Source organism: Montipora capricornis, unplaced genomic scaffold (genome assembly GCF_036669925.1).
Source record: "Montipora capricornis isolate CH-2021 unplaced genomic scaffold, ASM3666992v2 scaffold_426, whole genome shotgun sequence".
Classification (NCBI taxonomy): Eukaryota; Metazoa; Cnidaria; class Anthozoa; order Scleractinia; family Acroporidae; genus Montipora; species Montipora capricornis.
This window is the reverse complement of record NW_027180158.1, coordinates 17,501-35,475: the sequence shown is the minus strand read 5'-3', so window position 1 is coordinate 35,475 and position 17,975 is coordinate 17,501. Positions and strand designations below refer to the sequence as shown.

Here is a 17,975-nt window from a genome sequence, read left to right as displayed (position 1 = left end):
TTTAACCATATTTCCCTTTTCAGCTGCAAACATGCAATCAGATACAACGAGAAATGGGAAATGAAGACCTTTCAGACCAGTTAATAACATTCGTACTGTAAGTACATCGGACTATAAATGTTTTGGTCCCTTTTTCAGTTAACTTCATTCTCCTGACATCGAGTTTGCCTTTTTTCGTTCATAGACGACACCCCTTTGACAACAGCAGCTAATACTAGCGCTAAAAATCAATATTTATTTTACACTTACATCCAGATTTCTTGTGTATGACGTCATAGAATTCTAAACTACGGCCCCTGGCCAAAGTTCACAATACATTGAACTTTTTTTTTTTCATGTCGATGTTATGGGAAACCATGTATACTTATTCATAAATCTAACAGCCCACTCGTGATAAAATTAACGACGGTGCCTACTAATTAAAAATATTTTTGCCCCGTGGTGTGATTATGCAGAAAATGTACATCTTAACAAGTGTTACTGAAATCCAAAAAGAAAATTGGGGGTAACCACGCATTTTTCAAAGATAATTCACGAATAATATCTGTAAAAAGCTTTAAAATACATAACAATGTATGGCGTTCTTTCTCAAATTGAAGCTTAATTATCTCTCAAAAATGCATGGTTACCCCCATTTTCTTTCTGGATACCAAGAGTACTTACGAATATCTACTTTATCTGAATAGTTTTAAACCGCGCAAAAAATATCCGTGTATCAGTAAGCATCGACGATAGGAAATCCGAGTATCTGGAGATGCGCAGAACGTATGCGCAATAACAGTAGTAGGCACCGTCCTTAAGTGAAAGCTGAAGAGAACATTAGCAGCCGAGATAACAATTTATAACAACTTAAAACGCATTAAAACTGTCAACTTTAAACCAGTGAAATTTAAACGCTCTACACAGATCTCGTTAACCGCACCAATCTTCCATCCCTCCCTGTTCAGTTTCCTGACTGACCCTACCCCGCCTCTGACACTCCTCCCACCCTAACCCAACAACGACAAAGCACACAAAGCTTTCTAATTATTAGATAAATAAACTGCGCTCTTCGCAAATCACCAAAAACACGAGCAGTTAATTTAAACAATGCTTCGGCCAAAAACGCGATTTTTCTTCACTGCCCAAGAGACACCCAGTCAACTTCCTTTTTAAACTTTTCGGACAAAAAGGTGAGAGTAGCTAAATGAGAAAGTGTTGCGAGCAATCGCTCCTCGTGGAAGTACTTCTTACAAATGTGGCTCCATCGTTTGAAAAATCGGGCCTGAGGGTTACTAATGTAGAGAGGTCAGCCAATTTTTATCATCCTTTTTCAAACACATGTATAGTCGTTTAGTGTACCATGTGTGACCAAGTTGTAGGATAATTTGAAAACCATCATGAGGACATGGCATCATGAGGACATGTAATATTAAGGGGGCCCTCTCCTCTTTCCCCCTCAGTTGACCATTCACCCTCCCTTCCCCATCTCGGTAATCACAGCACCCACAGAACCCTTTTACGTACATGAGGTCATTACCCAATTTTAATTACCTCAAAATCTTCTGGTCACGTTCCCATCCATTCTCCCTTCACATTTTTCCTTCGTGATGTAAGTTGTGGTGTTTTTGAAAATGAGACGAAATCTAATAAGAGAATCTTCAACAGACAATAAACAAATAACGATTTGAAGAAAGATTTAAGCGATAGCAAATAGCACTGAAGTTTTTAAGTCTTGACTCATTTTCAATAATAGGGAGCTTAAGCATGCGCGTGTTTGAGACTCGCACGGCAACCGGAAGTGAGCTGTTTCCCCGTTTAACTTGTCTTCACAAAACCACATTTTCATTGCTAAGTATAATTGGAAATTATAATTGCTAAGTATGATTAGTCTAAAAATCTGCGAGACACCACTGTCCTGGCACGCAAAAACTTCACTTCCGGTTGCCGTCTGCGTCTCAAAAACGCACATGCTCAAACTCCCCAATATATCTCCTTACCAACCTCATTCCCAGGGCTTTTCACCACCGAGAACTGGGAACTCTCGGCGGTGAAAAGAACTGGGAACGAAGTCAAATACTTCCCTTTTTTTATTGAAAAGAATTATAATAATTTGCCATGGTAAAGTTCCTGCAATTAAAAATAATAAATCTACTTAATAAAAAATGTGAAGGAACAAAATACTGACGATAAAAACAGATTAATAGTTTTTGAGACTTGAAAAAATGTTACAGTGAATGCCACTTTACAGCGCCTTTCAATAACATACAGATTCTTTAATTCAAAGGTCAACCGACAAATGAGTTTTTCGCTACCGTCAATCAAATGTTGTGCGGCTCCTCTGAGCTTCCGACTACTGTCGAGCGTCCAGTAATCAAATCACATCGTTGAGCTCAGTTCAGTCAACATAGTCGGAAGCTGGGAGGAGCCGCCGAACATTTGATTGACGGTAGCGAAAAACGCATTTTGTCGGTTGACCTTTGAATTAAAGAGTCCGCATGTTATTGAAAGGCGCAGTAATCAAACGACATTAAATTGACGTCAACCTCTTCTCAATTGTTCTTTAATGCAGTTTTAATTTTTTATCTTTTTGCTTCTCGTTAGGTAACTTGTAATGATTCGCAAATGACGACCATTACGGACCCTTTTAATATGTAATCCAAGTTGTCGCCACTTCTTAAAAGGAAAAGGCATTTTTATATTCCTTATATATAAAGTATTTCCATTTACTCGCTCATAATCATTCACAGGCCTAAGTTAAACTTCAAAAAGAAAATTTCAAGCTGAATACAACCAGAGGAGAATCAAGACTCGCAAGGCCATCTACTAAGATTCAGACTGTAAGTACAACGGAGTCTCATATATTTTTTTGACGTCTATGTCACTAAATCCTGTACGCCTTTCACTTTTTTTCCTTAATTATTTCACCTGTTCACAAGGGCTGTAGATATGGCAAATAAAACATGTTTCTTACAAATGTAAAAACAACACCACTAAAAGTAAGGTGACAGACCATAACACCAACCCAGTATGGCCCACTCTTGTCCCCAGAGTCCACTTTTCTTTTAATTTGGTCAGCACCAAAAACACTGATTTCCAATTTATGCGCAGGCGTAGTGAAGGTCCATTTTGTAACCGTTCACAACCACTGTTGCTTCAAATTTCTGAGCCTGCATAGACCAACTGGACGTCGGTGATTTGCAGAGTTCCTGCCTTTTGAAGTGGCCAGAGTATTAGTTCGTGTTCTTGGTGCTGACCAAAAGAAAGCGGAATTTGGGAACGAAATTGGGTGTGGTCAACAAATCACGCATGCTCACAACCATTTCTCCTGTTTCATTGGTAGCCATGGAATGACCTCAAACATTCAGAATTTTCTATTCCATTTTTCCTTATTTTTACGTTAACGTTTAAAATAGTCTTTTTTTTTACAATAAAAATTGCATATCTTAATTTTCGTATGTCACAGCAAATAATAATAAACTTATCTTACAAGTAAAACTATTAAAACTAACACTAAACATTGGAAACGATTCTAAAGTATATTATAAAATACAAATTGTAGCAAATGACGCGCATAAAAAAACTTGAATCGTTAGATTTCAAACTCCTTAAGACAGATGGAGCTCAATCCCCCCTTTCCCCAACCCTCTCTGCTCAGTTGTCTGACCCTCCCCACCCCCTGCCATGCTTCCCAATTCAAGCCCAAACAAACATCTCACCCAACCTCGTTCCTAGGACCTCTCCTCAGAAGCCAAGGGAGAGGTCTATGTTACCTTTCTTATGATCACATAAATAATCTATACACTTCTTAGCATGCAACAAACTTAAATAAAAACAGCAAGGTGTTAAGGACAGAATGTTGAGAGCAATTTGCCCTTCAGAAAATATGTTTAGATAAACACCAGTCGATTAGTAATATTAATCGGAGACCATTTTTTGCAGGCCGTATACACTTAATTTGCATGATCAGCTGGAAGTCATCGTGTTTTCATAAGGACATGTACTTTGTAATACTACCTGACTACTCCCTCCTGACAAAGCAGCTTTCATCTTTTTATATATGAGGCCATTACATTTCCATTTCCTCGAAATCCTAGATTACTCTTTCCTTTGGTAGACTAGTTTCGTTGTCATGCAAGTCCTGATACTCTTAGAAATCTAAATCGTAAAAAAAAAAAGAATACACTTAAAACTTAGCCAATAAACAATGAATATGACGGTAGTGTTTTTGTTTAAATACATTTTCATTAGTTCAACTTTTTAACAAAAAGCAGTATGTTTTCGTACGTTAACGAATTCAATAATTCTGTTAACCTGAAATTTCATTTTATGGAAACGCTTCCCACTCTTGAACCTTTAAAACCAGTTTTTAAAAATAAATGCTTTGATCCGTTTTTTTTTTGTCACTAAAATACCAATTGTCAAAAAATGTTCTTTTAAGATTAACTTTTTTCTTTCTATCGCGAACACATACACATCTTTATTTCCTTACTTGAAGCCAGAGTGGCCCAAGGCCGAACAAACCCGACCAGGCAACTTTGCAACGAACAAGTAAAGGTGAGGAGTGAGAAACGGATCATGTATGGTTAGGTATCATGGTAGCTTCTATCGTTTTTTAAAAATGTAAATCTAGTTTCTTTTTTGTTTTGAGGACTGATGGCAAGCCAGTCAAATTGGATATTATAACAGCTGCTATATGACCCGAAAGAAAACGCTCCTTACCGCTATAAACATAAACCGAAGAAGCAAGTCTTGACCTAGGAGCCCAGAGGCTTGAGTGAAGGATAGTCTGAATTGGACCATATCAGGTCAGCGATTCGTTAATATTCATCAATGTCATTATTTTCATTATTACGCTATCGTTTCCATGATCGAATGCAATACATTTTCCCATCCTCCCCAACAATTTCATGCAAATTCATCGATTCTCGTCATTTCATGCATATTCACCGATTTTCATCCATATTCATTGACCCTCAGAACATTCATTGACTAATATGCATATTCATTGGTTTCAGACCAGTCATGCACATTCATTAATTCTCCTCATTTCATGCATATTAACCGATTTTCATAAATATTTCTTGATTCCATTCCATTTCATGCATATTTATCGATTCTCGTCATTTCATGCAAATGCATCGATTTTCATGCATATTTATCAATTTTTATGAATATTCATTGTTCCAGGCCATTCATGCATATTAACCAATTTTCATACATATTCATCAAGTCTCCTCATTTCATCTATATTAACCGATTTTCATAAATATTTATTTATTCTATTTCCTGCATATTCATCGTTTCTCGTAATTTTACGCATATTTATCGATTCTCGTCATTTCATGCATATTCATTGGATTCTCGTCATTTCATGCCTATTAATTAACATTAATTATCATTGTTCCAGTCCATATCATGCATATTCATCGATTTTCATGCATATTTATCGATTCTCCTCAATTCATACATATTTTCGATTTTCATAAATATTCATTAATTCCAGGCCATTATGCATACTTATTGGATTCTCGTCATTTCATGCATATTAATTAACATTAATTAATTATCATTGTTCCAGTCCATATCATGCATATTTATCGATTCTCCTCAATTCATACATATTTTCGATTTTCATAAGTATTCATTAATTCCAGGCCATTATGCATATTAACTAATTTTCATGCATATTCATTGGATTCTCGTCATTTCGTGCATATTGATTAACATTAATTAAATATCATTGTTCCAGTCCATATCATGCATATTCATCGATTTTCAAGCATATTTATCGATTCACCTCAATTCATGCATATTAACCGATTTTCATGAATATTCATTGTTTTGATGCATATTCATCGATTCTCGCCATTTCATGCATATTCATTGATTCTCCTAAATTCATGCATATTCATTAATTAACCGAATTTCATGAATATTCATTGTTTTGATGCATATTCATCGATTCTCACCATTTCATGCATATTCATTAATTAACCGAATTTCATGAATATTTATTGTTTTGATGCACATTTATCGACTCTTGTCATTTCATGCATATTCATAGATTCTCCTTATTCATATATCATTTATTCATCGATTCCCGTATATTTTTATTATCTTCCATTTTGTACAAATTCATGTAATGCATTTTCATTTCTTTTTCCTCGATATTTTTCATGCTAATGCCTCATAAATCCTTGACATTTCACCTACAAATTCGATTAATCACTTCCGACCCTATTCCATTTTTCCTTAAAATGCCTATGGAGTAAAAGCTCTTTTGCTCATTGAACAACCTGTCAATTTTAATCAATATTATATCCTCTCAGAGATAGTAAAATGTTATAACGTTAAATACTTTCCATCTGATCACTCAACCACAAACTCAAATTCATCTTTGGAACAAAAGAACAAGTTCCAAAAAAGAAACGCATTCTTCATTATTTCGAAAGGCATTTTTCAAAAATAGCAAAATGTACTTTTTAACTTCATAGGCAGTTTGAGCCTCAACAAAAAAATCACACAAGCCTGTCTCGCTTCTAAAGTTTTATCATTTCATTCATAATGTCAATCGTAAAATGTGCACAAGACTTCCTAACTTCGCACAGTCAGACTTACGGCGAACGGCAAGAATTGAAGAGGAAAAAATTAAGTACTTATACAGTGCTGTCTTGGAAAGAGACTTCTCGAAAAAAAAGTGCTTTTATTCTTAAACATGTACACTCACGTCTTAAATGTTGACAAAATGACTTGCTTTCAAACCGTGATTATTAAAAAATAAACCTAAAGAAATGCCTTGTCATTGAACCGTGGTATCTTTCAACTATCAATGATAAGTATTATTCTTAAATTCCCAGAAAAACAGCCTAAATAACTCTAAAAGCTAAGGCGACAAGTGAAGTTTTCTTTTTAACAGTCTTTCAATCGTTCAGCTGACACAACAGAGATCTGCCCTTTACAATCCAGAAGTTGGACGGTAGACCAGTTGGTACATGAACAGCAACAACGAAGTTAGTGGAATGACCTGAAAATACAAAGGCACATTTTAAAATTAACCCAGCTTAATCGCTTGAACTTAACACTGCATCTCACTAACAATTTTGTTTTATTTCTGAAACTGTAAAGATATGACCGCCAATAATAGTTTTTTTAAGCAGCACAATTCGGTTACTGCAAAAGTTGTATGTCCGGAAATCCATGCTAGAGATGCACTGTTGATGTGTCACGAAATGTTCATCAAAAATATTACGTACAATTCTGGAGAGAAAGTACTGAATACAAGACGAACTCTCAATTCTCCCACTGCAGGAGCTGCTCATCTCCTATTAAGGATTAGTAGAATTCTACTAATGCAAATGCTGTAATCTGATTGGCTGAGCCATTAGTGTGCAGTGGCTGGAGGTCGTCTTGGAAATAACGACGTTTTTTTCGTTTTGCCACAGTTTTGGTGGAAAATTTGGATGTAAATGGTTAATTAAATTCTGAGAAGTCTAAACGAAGGACAATAACGGTTTCTTGACTTTCAAAAAAGTTGAAATTAGCCGGAAGTCGGTGATTTGCAGAGTTCCTGCCTTTGGAAGTGGCCAGAGTATTAGTTCGTGTTCTTTGTGCTGACCAAAAGAAAAGCGGAATTTGGGAACGAAATTGGGTGTGGTCAACAAATCACGCATGCTCACAACCATTTCTCCTGTTTCATTGGTAGCCATGGAATGACCTCAAACATTCAGAATTTTCTATTCCATTTTTCCTTATTTTTACGTTAACGTTTAAAATAGTCTTTTTTTTTACAATAAAAATTGCATATCTTAATTTTCGTATGTCACAGCAAATAATAATAAACTTATCTTACAAGTAAAACTATTAAAACTAACACTAAACATTGGAAACGATTCTAAAGTATATTATAAAATACAAATTGTAGCAAATGACGCGCATAAAAAAACTTGAATCGTTAGATTTCAAACTCCTTAAGACAGATGGAGCTCAATCCCCCCTTTCCCCAACCCTCTCTGCTCAGTTGTCTGACCCTCCCCACCCCCTGCCATGCTTCCCAATTCAAGCCCAAACAAACATCTCACCCAACCTCGTTCCTAGGACCTCTCCTCAGAAGCCAAGGGAGAGGTCTATGTTACCTTTCTTATGATCACATAAATAATCTATACACTTCTTAGCATGCAACAAACTTAAATAAAAACAGCAAGGTGTTAAGGACAGAATGTTGAGAGCAATTTGCCCTTCAGAAAATATGTTTAGATAAACACCAGTCGATTAGTAATATTAATCGGAGACCATTTTTTGCAGGCCGTATACACTTAATTTGCATGATCAGCTGGAAGTCATCGTGTTTTCATAAGGACATGTACTTTGTAATACTACCTGACTACTCCCTCCTGACAAAGCAGCTTTCATCTTTTTATATATGAGGCCATTACATTTCCATTTCCTCGAAATCCTAGATTACTCTTTCCTTTGGTAGACTAGTTTCGTTGTCATGCAAGTCCTGATACTCTTAGAAATCTAAATCGTAAAAAAAAAAAGAATACACTTAAAACTTAGCCAATAAACAATGAATATGACGGTAGTGTTTTCATAAGTATTCATTAATTCCAGGCCATTATGCATATTAACTAATTTTCATGCATATTCATTGGATTCTCGTCATTTCGTGCATATTGATTAACATTAATTAAATATCATTGTTCCAGTCCATATCATGCAGATTCATCGATTTTCAAGCATATTTATCGATTCACCTCAATTCATGCATATTAACCGATTTTCATGAATATTCATTGTTTTGATGCATATTCATCGATTCTCGCCATTTCATGCATATTCATTGATTCTCCTAAATTCATGCATATTCATTAATTAACCGAATTTCATGAATATTCATTGTTTTGATGCATATTCATCGATTCTCACCATTTCATGCATATTCATTAATTAACCGAATTTCATGAATATTTATTGTTTTGATGCACATTTATCGACTCTTGTCATTTCATGCATATTCATAGATTCTCCTTATTCATATATCATTTATTCATCGATTCCCGTATATTTTTATTATCTTCCATTTTGTACAAATTCATGTAATGCATTTTCATTTCTTTTTCCTCGATATTTTTCATGCTAATGCCTCATAAATCCTTGACATTTCACCTACAAATTCGATTAATCACTTCCGACCCTATTCCATTTTTCCTTAAAATGCCTATGGAGTAAAAGCTCTTTTGCTCATTGAACAACCTGTCAATTTTAATCAATATTATATCCTCTCAGAGATAGTAAAATGTTATAACGTTAAATACTTTCCATCTGATCACTCAACCACAAACTCAAATTCATCTTTGGAACAAAAGAACAAGTTCCAAAAAAGAAACGCATTCTTCATTATTTCGAAAGGCATTTTTCAAAAATAGCAAAATGTACTTTTTAACTTCATAGGCAGTTTGAGCCTCAACAAAAAAATCACACAAGCCTGTCTCGCTTCTAAAGTTTTATCATTTCATTCATAATGTCAATCGTAAAATGTGCACAAGACTTCCTAACTTCGCACAGTCAGACTTACGGCGAACGGCAAGAATTGAAGAGGGAAAAATTAAGTACTTATACAGTGCTGTCTTGGAAAGAGACTTCTCGAAAAAAAAGTGCTTTTATTCTTAAACATGTACACTCACGTCTTAAATGTTGACAAAATGACTTGCTTTCAAACCGTGATTATTAAAAAATAAACCTAAAGAAATGCCTTGTCATTGAACCGTGGTATCTTTCAACTATCAATGATAAGTATTATTCTTAAATTCCCAGAAAAACAGCCTAAATAACTCTAAAAGCTAAGGCGACAAGTGAAGTTTTCTTTTTAACAGTCTTTCAATCGTTCAGCTGACACAACAGAGATCTGCCCTTTACAATCCAGAAGTTGGACGGTAGACCAGTTGGTACATGAACAGCAACAACGAAGTTAGTGGAATGACCTGAAAATACAAAGGCACATTTTAAAATTAACCCAGCTTAATCGCTTGAACTTAACACTGCATCTCACTAACAATTTTGTTTTATTTCTGAAACTGTAAAGATATGACCGCCAATAATAGTTTTTTTAAGCAGCACAATTCGGTTACTGCAAAAGTTGTATGTCCGGAAATCCATGCTAGAGATGCACTGTTGATGTGTCACGAAATGTTCATCAAAAATATTACGTACAATTCTGGAGAGAAAGTACTGAATACAAGACGAACTCTCAATTCTCCCACTGCAGGAGCTGCTCATCTCCTATTAAGGATTAGTAGAATTCTACTAATGCAAATGCTGTAATCTGATTGGCTGAGCCATTAGTGTGCAGTGGCTGGAGGTCGTCTTGGAAATAACGACGTTTTTTTCGTTTTGCCACAGTTTTGGTGGAAAATTTGGATGTAAATGGTTAATTAAATTCTGAGAAGTCTAAACGAAGGACAATAACGGTTTCTTGACTTTCAAAAAAGTTGAAATTATTGAAAAAGCTGATGCGCTCACGCACACAACTTAGATTTTAAATGGCAATTCAATCCGAGCGATCTTTTTCAGGCGCAAAGTTTAATAATACGTCAAGAAATAATTGGAAACCGTTATTTGAAGTAAATTTTAGTAAGAATTCCACTAAAACAATTAGATTATTCGCTCTCGATTTCTATGAGGTGATAGTTGATGAGGCCGAATCAACTATCACCTCCATAGAAATCTCGAGCTCATAATCTAATTGTTAAATAGACTTCACAGCTTCCAAAACTTTAAAATCATATAATTGAAATACACCAAGAGAGAATTGCAAGCATGTTACTGTGCTTACCAGTGGTGGACAAGGCCACACCAAGGAAAGACGTTTCGTTGCAGTGGGCAAGTCCAAAGCGAGGACTATGGGTTATACATCATTCGAGGCTTCATGCGCAAGATGGAGCAAGGCTACAACGCAAAATTTAAAAAGGTAAAGCTTTGAAATCATTTTGACCACATAAAAGCAAGATTAAAATCTAACCGTCTTAATGGATGGTTTTTAATCACGTGATGAGCCGGCCATGTTGGTGTACAAAACAATATCAATTTATGGTTCATATTTTGCATAATAGAGTCAAATTCCAAAAAGACTTTTTGTGTATTGTTTTGTGCACGAATATGGCTAGTGTGGCGTCAGGTGGAAAACAACCATACCATGCAAATATCTATCTTGTTCTTATAACAATCAAAAAGGTGAAGGCCAGCAGAGTGAAACAGATCATGTATGTTTAGCTACTACTTGGTATCATGGTAGTTTCTATCCTTTTTTAAAATGCAAGGGAGGGAGGGAGGGAACCTGGTAAAGACAAAATCAGGTCAGTCATTCGTTTATCTTCATCACTGTTATTATTTTCATTATTACGCATTAGATTCATGATCAAATGTCATACATTTTTCCATCCTCCAACATTCATTTAAGTTATTATCCATTTCATGCATTTTTATCCATTCTTCTTGCTGGTTATGAATATCAATCGATTCCTGTCCATTTCATGCACATTCATTTATTCTACTAATTTCAAGCACATTTACCGATTCTCCTCATCTCATCTAGGTTCATGCATATTAATCGATTACGATCCATTTCATGCCGATTCATTGCTGGCTATGCATTTTCTTGATTCCCGTTTATTTCTTGCATAGTTGCCGCGGCTCGTGCATTTTCATCGATTCCCGTCCATTTCATGCATATTCATTTATTCCACTAATTTCATGAATATTTATCGACTGTCCTCGTTTCATGCATATTAATAGATTACCATCCATTTCATGCCTATTCATCGTCCATGCATATTTATCGATTACCGTCCATTTTTACCGTATTTATTACTGCTTATGCAATTCACCGATTCCCGTCCATTTTATGCATATTCATTGCGGTTCATGCATATTCATGTCTTCCTGTCCATTTCATGCCTTTTCATCAGTTCTCATGCATATTCATCGATTTTCCTCGTTTTATGCATAATCATTGCTGCTTATGCATATTCATCGATTCCACTCTTTTCATGCATTTTCATTAATTACTGTCCAGTCAATAGACGGGAATCGATGAATGTGAATGAAAATCGATGAATACGCATTCAAAGCATTTCCACAGGTTTTCATATATATTCATCAACTGTAGACTTTGCTATTGTTCATTATACCAACATGGCTCCCATGACGTCAGTTGCAAGCCAAGGATATTGAAAATCGGCACACTTTCATTTTAAACCACCGAGGATCAAACGATTAACATGAATATTGATAAAAGGACATGGAGAATATCAATGAATTATTCATATCACTAAAAATTTCATCTAATTTAGGCAGCGACAATTGATGGTTTGCCTCTGACGTCACGGCAGCCATGTTCGTGTACAGAACAATGCATTAAAATGTCCTTTGGGAATTTGACTCTATTGTTATGCAAAACTTGTGGGGCCATTTTCTATTGATTTGTACACCAACATGGTCGTCTCATTACGTGGATGCAAACCAAGGATTCTGATACAAACCTGATCACGGTTCAGGAAGTTTGTCTTAACTTTATCCCGCTCGAATGACATCACCTCCAGACCCTTAAATGGCGTTCTGAAGTCGCTGGAAAGAAGTCGAAAACGAAACGGATATATTAATTAGTAAGTCCCTGTTTGTGTTGTTCAAACTAGTGTCCTTGCTCTTTGTACCCATGCCCCTCGACGTCAAACGTCTTTTAGATCTGCCAGATTTACATGTAAGTACTATGCAAAAATTTGAATTTTGTTTAATAAAATGTCTCACTGTTGTGGTGATTTCTTGTTTTTGTTCGCAACCTTACTTGCTTTTCCATCGGTCCTTCTGCCTTACACATCTCAACACATCATCTTATCGGTTTCTGTATTCATGCACTTAACCACCCAGTTTCGACATTACAGCATAGAAAGGGAACAAAGAACTGTAGTATGCTCTTACCGGTTCTCGAACTCGGACCCTCTAGATCTATAGTCTTGTGTCTTTACCACTACACCAATGACAAACATGCTGAACCCAACACAGTTTTTTCATTATTTACTTTTGTGTAATAAGTCAATTGATATTCATGTATAATAACCACGTATAATACTAAAACAGTGGATAGCGTTGAACGTGGGTGCTGATTGGTTCGTCAAACTCCGAATATCCTGTGCTATTTACCTCCGAGCAACTCGGGAAAAAATGGCGTCCCGATTTGCATCCGTGACAAGTGAAGAAAACATCCAAATTAATTTTTTGTGCTGTATTTCGCGGCTCGGTAAATATCCACCGCTAGCCACCTCCCCTTCGGTGAATAGTTGTTAACTAATCCTAACCTGACCCTACTTTTTCTCTAGGCTTAATTTAGGCTCTTAAAAAATGTTTCTTCAATTTATCCAAGTGCGTATTCAACAACCCAGGTAAAATGAGGATCACCAATTTAACCTGAGTAAAAACGGATTCAACCTAAGAACCAATTTTACCGCCAACATATACACTGGCTGAGAATTCGAGGAAAATATTAACATTGAACAAGCGAATAAAGCTCTGAAGACCAGACAGGGTGATCATTTAAGGTGGCGCCCTACAGTATTGGCGAATACCCTCACTAAAGGGCACGAGTTCCAAAAGGAAACCTAATTAATTTCTCTCAAAGTTTTCCCTGTAGAGGCTTACCAATATGGGTACCGATATAATAAGGCTTATTTTTTGGGTGTCAATTTTTGGATTGGCCGTTACCGTGGCAACATCACATTTTATCACAGGCAGATATATTCCTATTTTGATATTTATACTTTCCTTCGGTGAATTTTTTTTATTTTTTTACCACATTATGGAAATGATATTGCCTGACATTTTGAAGTGGTAAAAAGTCAAGGTCGTTCAGATGGTTTTGCCAATATTCTGTAATTTGCCATTTTTTAAAATATATTTGATTAGCTCTGACAGATTTTAACAAATTTTGGGTATTTGATAGGAACAGTGTGTGCTTAGAACTGAGGCAATTAAAAAAAAAAGTAGCATTTAATTTTACAGATTTGGTCACGCTGGTGTCACAAAAGTCAGAAAAACACGCGCGAATTCAGGCTTTACGCGCCACACTAGTGCCCAGCTTGCGCGCGGCCTCAAAATTCTAGAGAGCCTCCTTAAAGGAATGTATATGAAAACCCTTTGTTATTGATCGCTAATACTGATCTTCAGATTGGAGTGCGAGAACAAATACCAGTTCGAGTTTTCTGTACTGGGCATGCGCATTACGGTTAAAGAACGAAAAATTTCGAAATGCGCATGCTTAGAACTGAGAACTCCTACTCGTAGTGGTCCTCGCACTCCAATATGAAGGTCGCCATTGATGGAAGCATTGCCCAGATAATATTGTAAAGCACTTCCCTGCTAGCAGAAGTCTCCTTTCTTTTTGCGTTCGCTGGGTTAACGAGTTTGGGAAAAGAGACCTCTTCCATGGCTGAAACTCACTATGATCCGACCGCTGTCCACAAGCTTGGACGGTCCTCTTCAAACCGCATGCCCTATGATATGTTTGCCGACTGTGACGTGAGCCCGCTGTTTCTCGCGCATTCCTTTATAGTAATTCCGCTGTAGTTAAGTGAGCCCACACGACAAAGTATCACGTGAGGATGTGGTCATTAAGTAACCATATTCCCTGGACAACACAGTGAGTTTCGACCCATGGCAGAGGTCACTTTTCCCGTACTCGTCGGTCCAGCGAACGCAAAAGAAAAGACACCTCTGCTGGCAAGGAAGTGAAGAACGCACCTACAAATTGTAAAGAACTTTATATTTTAAGGTATTTGCCTACCTTGACGACTTTTAAGAGAGAATTAAACCGGTCCACTTGTTGTCCAAGTACTGTTGTCAAGTCTGAAAATGAAGTACTCACGCTTTAAGACAGACAAACTCATTTATCTTTCTGATTTTCCTTTTAAACCTTTCGTGCCCCTCAGAAAAAACGCTGCGTTCTTCCTTCCTAAAATTTTATACCAACTGAGTTCACTAAGTTTAAAATATTACATTGTTTTTATATAAATGAGCCCGTCTTGACTGGTTATTCAGGTTGATGCAGATGAACATTTATCCTGAACAACTTCAATGCAAGCAAAATTGTGGACTATATATCATTTATTAGTATATACCAAAACAGTGGGTAGCGTTGAACGCGCGCGCTGATTGGCTACTCAAACTCCGGATATCCTTTCCTATTCACCTCCGAGCAATTCGTGCAGAATTTGCGCCCGAATTGAAAATGTTGTAATCTTTGCAGAAATAAATGAATTAAAATCATTTTTTGTGCTATATTATCTCACTGTTTTAGTATTTACTAAAACAACTATTCACCTCAGTGTCGGTGGCTAGTGGTGGATATTTACCTCTCTGCGACTAGCCACCTCCACTTCCGTGAATTGTTGCTAATTATTGAATGTTTAACCTCGGATATTGCGTTTCTAGCTTTCTGATTGGTTAATTCAATCTCAGTCATCAGGTCATACAGCGTATGACCTAATATGGAAAGTGATTGCGTCAACAAGTGTTGCCAAGCTAGAAACTGATTGTGTCCAAGCATTCAGAATTTAATGAAAATTTAACAAAGCAATTATTCCATTCGTGCTTGTTGGATATGAGACTGGTTATAACGCCTCGTTGGCTATTTACCATCTCATATCCAACGCGCGCTCATGGAATAATTGTCAATTAACCCTGTGACTCCCAGGAGTCAGCATGTAAATTCTCCCCACAATTTCAATAAAATGTTAGTCAGACAGGTATTGAGAATGAAGATAATTATCAGCTTAAGAAGTGTGATCTTGATATAACACCAAATCCTCATGACTACCCATCAAGAAAATCTATCCAGTTCTCTCCAGTTGGGAGAATGAACGCTTCAATCTTGGGAATGAAAGAGTTAATTAAAGGAAGCCGGAGAACTGTGAACCGACTCTAAATGGATGTACACTGACAGATAACACCAATAAGAAAGATCCAAAAATCACTTAAAACCGAAAAATCAGCTTCCAATTTTTTTCTACATTGGGCGAATGGCTTTGTCCTCTCATTGATTTCAAAGATCTTGTGATCCACGACCCTTCAGTGTTACCTCAAACATAGCTTTTTCTGCGTTCTCCATATCAAGAGCAGCAGGAAATTTATAAAGGATGCTTTCAGCAAGCTCGCACACAATCTCATCACTGCAGTGATCAGGGCATTACTTTCTTGAGTCTGCAAATAACAAGTTCGCATTACTTACGTATTTACTAAGATATCCAGCCTATCTGATGACAACACCGTGTGCATAAATGTTAAAATTGGTGAAAATAACTGGAGTTAAGAGTGATACAGGGTTGTTTGACATCTCTGATAAGCTGGTAGTACTTGGTATTGCAGCAGCTTACATTGTGCCAATCTAAGTTACGTTAAATCTTTATTTCAGTTTGGATAGAAAGCCAATTTGGATAGAAAGCCAATCACATTATGCCTTTAGAGAGCAGCTGTATCTCCCCAGGGAAAAAGGTCATTCCTGAATAATTAACGAGTCTGTGATGTCACGTAGCCTCAACATCGGACTTATGTCCTGGCAATGAGGCTGAGGACGTAGCGACTACAACGGCTCTCGTATTGGTTCAAAACACAAAGTGGCAGAAAACATACAAAAACGGAAAACAGGGAGCTTAATCCTACAGACAATATACATAAAGCTGCATCCTATACCGAAACAATACAGCCAATTTTCAAAAGCTGGCTAAGGCTTTGAGGCATTTTCAGAATATGGGCTTCAGTTGTGCCTATCACCTCAACAAACTTCTCCACTTCATTTATTCTCCGAAGTCGTCAGAAAATACTGAGTTGTTTTTAGAATTTTTCAATTGAAAATTCACTTTTGATTCACTTTGAAGGACGGGAAAAGTGGTCATAGTTTGATCCATGACCGAGCAATGAAGGGAAATGGGTTTAATACCGTGTCGACGTCACAAATTACTTTGCATCACTGTTTTCAAAGAACTAGGGAACTTAAGCAACGACAACGGCGACGGCGACGAGAACGTCACAAATTTGCATATTTAGTAGGCAAAAACAATAGCTTCGCACGCCCTGCACGTGCGTTTTTCACTTTTGTCCATTTCTTTGCCGTCGTCAGCAAAACTACAACGTGAAATAGCCAAATTTGATGTTTTATGGACAACGTCATTACTTGAGGATAAATTTCATTTTCTGCACTTAATTGAGCGCCGTTCCTACCAGCGTCATTTTTGAGGAACTACCACACCCCCGTCATATTAAAAAGGTTGAAATAGTAACAAAGCGATTACAATAACGCGAATTTATATTTTGAGATGACGTTCTCGTTGCCGTCGCCATCGTCGTTGCTTAAGTTCCCTACTATCACATTGCAAAGCAGTCTATAAGGTCAACCCAATAATAAACCCATTCCTCTTCTTTGCGCGGTCGTACATCAAATGAAAACTAGTTTTTCCGCTTTTAGGAGCCTCTAACACAATGACTTTGAAGGAAAGAGTTTAGCAAACCAAAGAATTAGTGTGCAGAGAATTGCTGAGCAGAAAGGACTTTTTGAGGTGATAGACACTTTAAGTTTGGTAAATGGAAATTTGGTACAATTTATGTTCTCACCCGAGCTAGCTAGTAAACTTGAAACCATCTTCAAGAATCGCGAGCGAGAAGAATCTTCCAAGAATGGTTGTCTGGCACCGCTGATCCCAAGCATCAGTAACTCGTCGTCCAGATGTGATCTCTGAAAAACAAACAAATAACAAAGACGTGAAAATTTCCTGAGTTCCAGTTCTTAACCTTGCAAGTAATATCTCGCTCAGTGCGTGATCTGCTATTACTGGAAATATAAAATAAAGCTGTAGAACAAGATTGTCCAGTTTTCTTGAGTTCTTTGGCCAAGTCAGAAAATACCATAAAATTCTTTATTTGTCCCCCCAAATTTTGCATAGGCATTGTTCCCA

The 17,975-nt window shown here is 36.7% G+C and overlaps 1 long non-coding RNA gene across 1 annotated transcript; it reads right to left on the bottom strand.

Annotated features, from left to right (window-relative positions):
* Positions 1 to 9,476: 9,476 nt before the first annotated feature.
* LOC138035589 (uncharacterized) lies at positions 9,477 to 17,760 on the bottom strand. The gene is made up of 6 exons (XR_011129616.1): positions 17,635 to 17,760; positions 16,106 to 16,227; positions 14,813 to 14,874; positions 12,519 to 12,603; positions 10,814 to 10,926; positions 9,477 to 9,962 (listed from the first exon to the last, which is right to left on the bottom strand). It is a non-coding gene; the product is annotated as an uncharacterized lncRNA (long non-coding RNA).
* Positions 17,761 to 17,975: the final 215 nt, after the last annotated feature.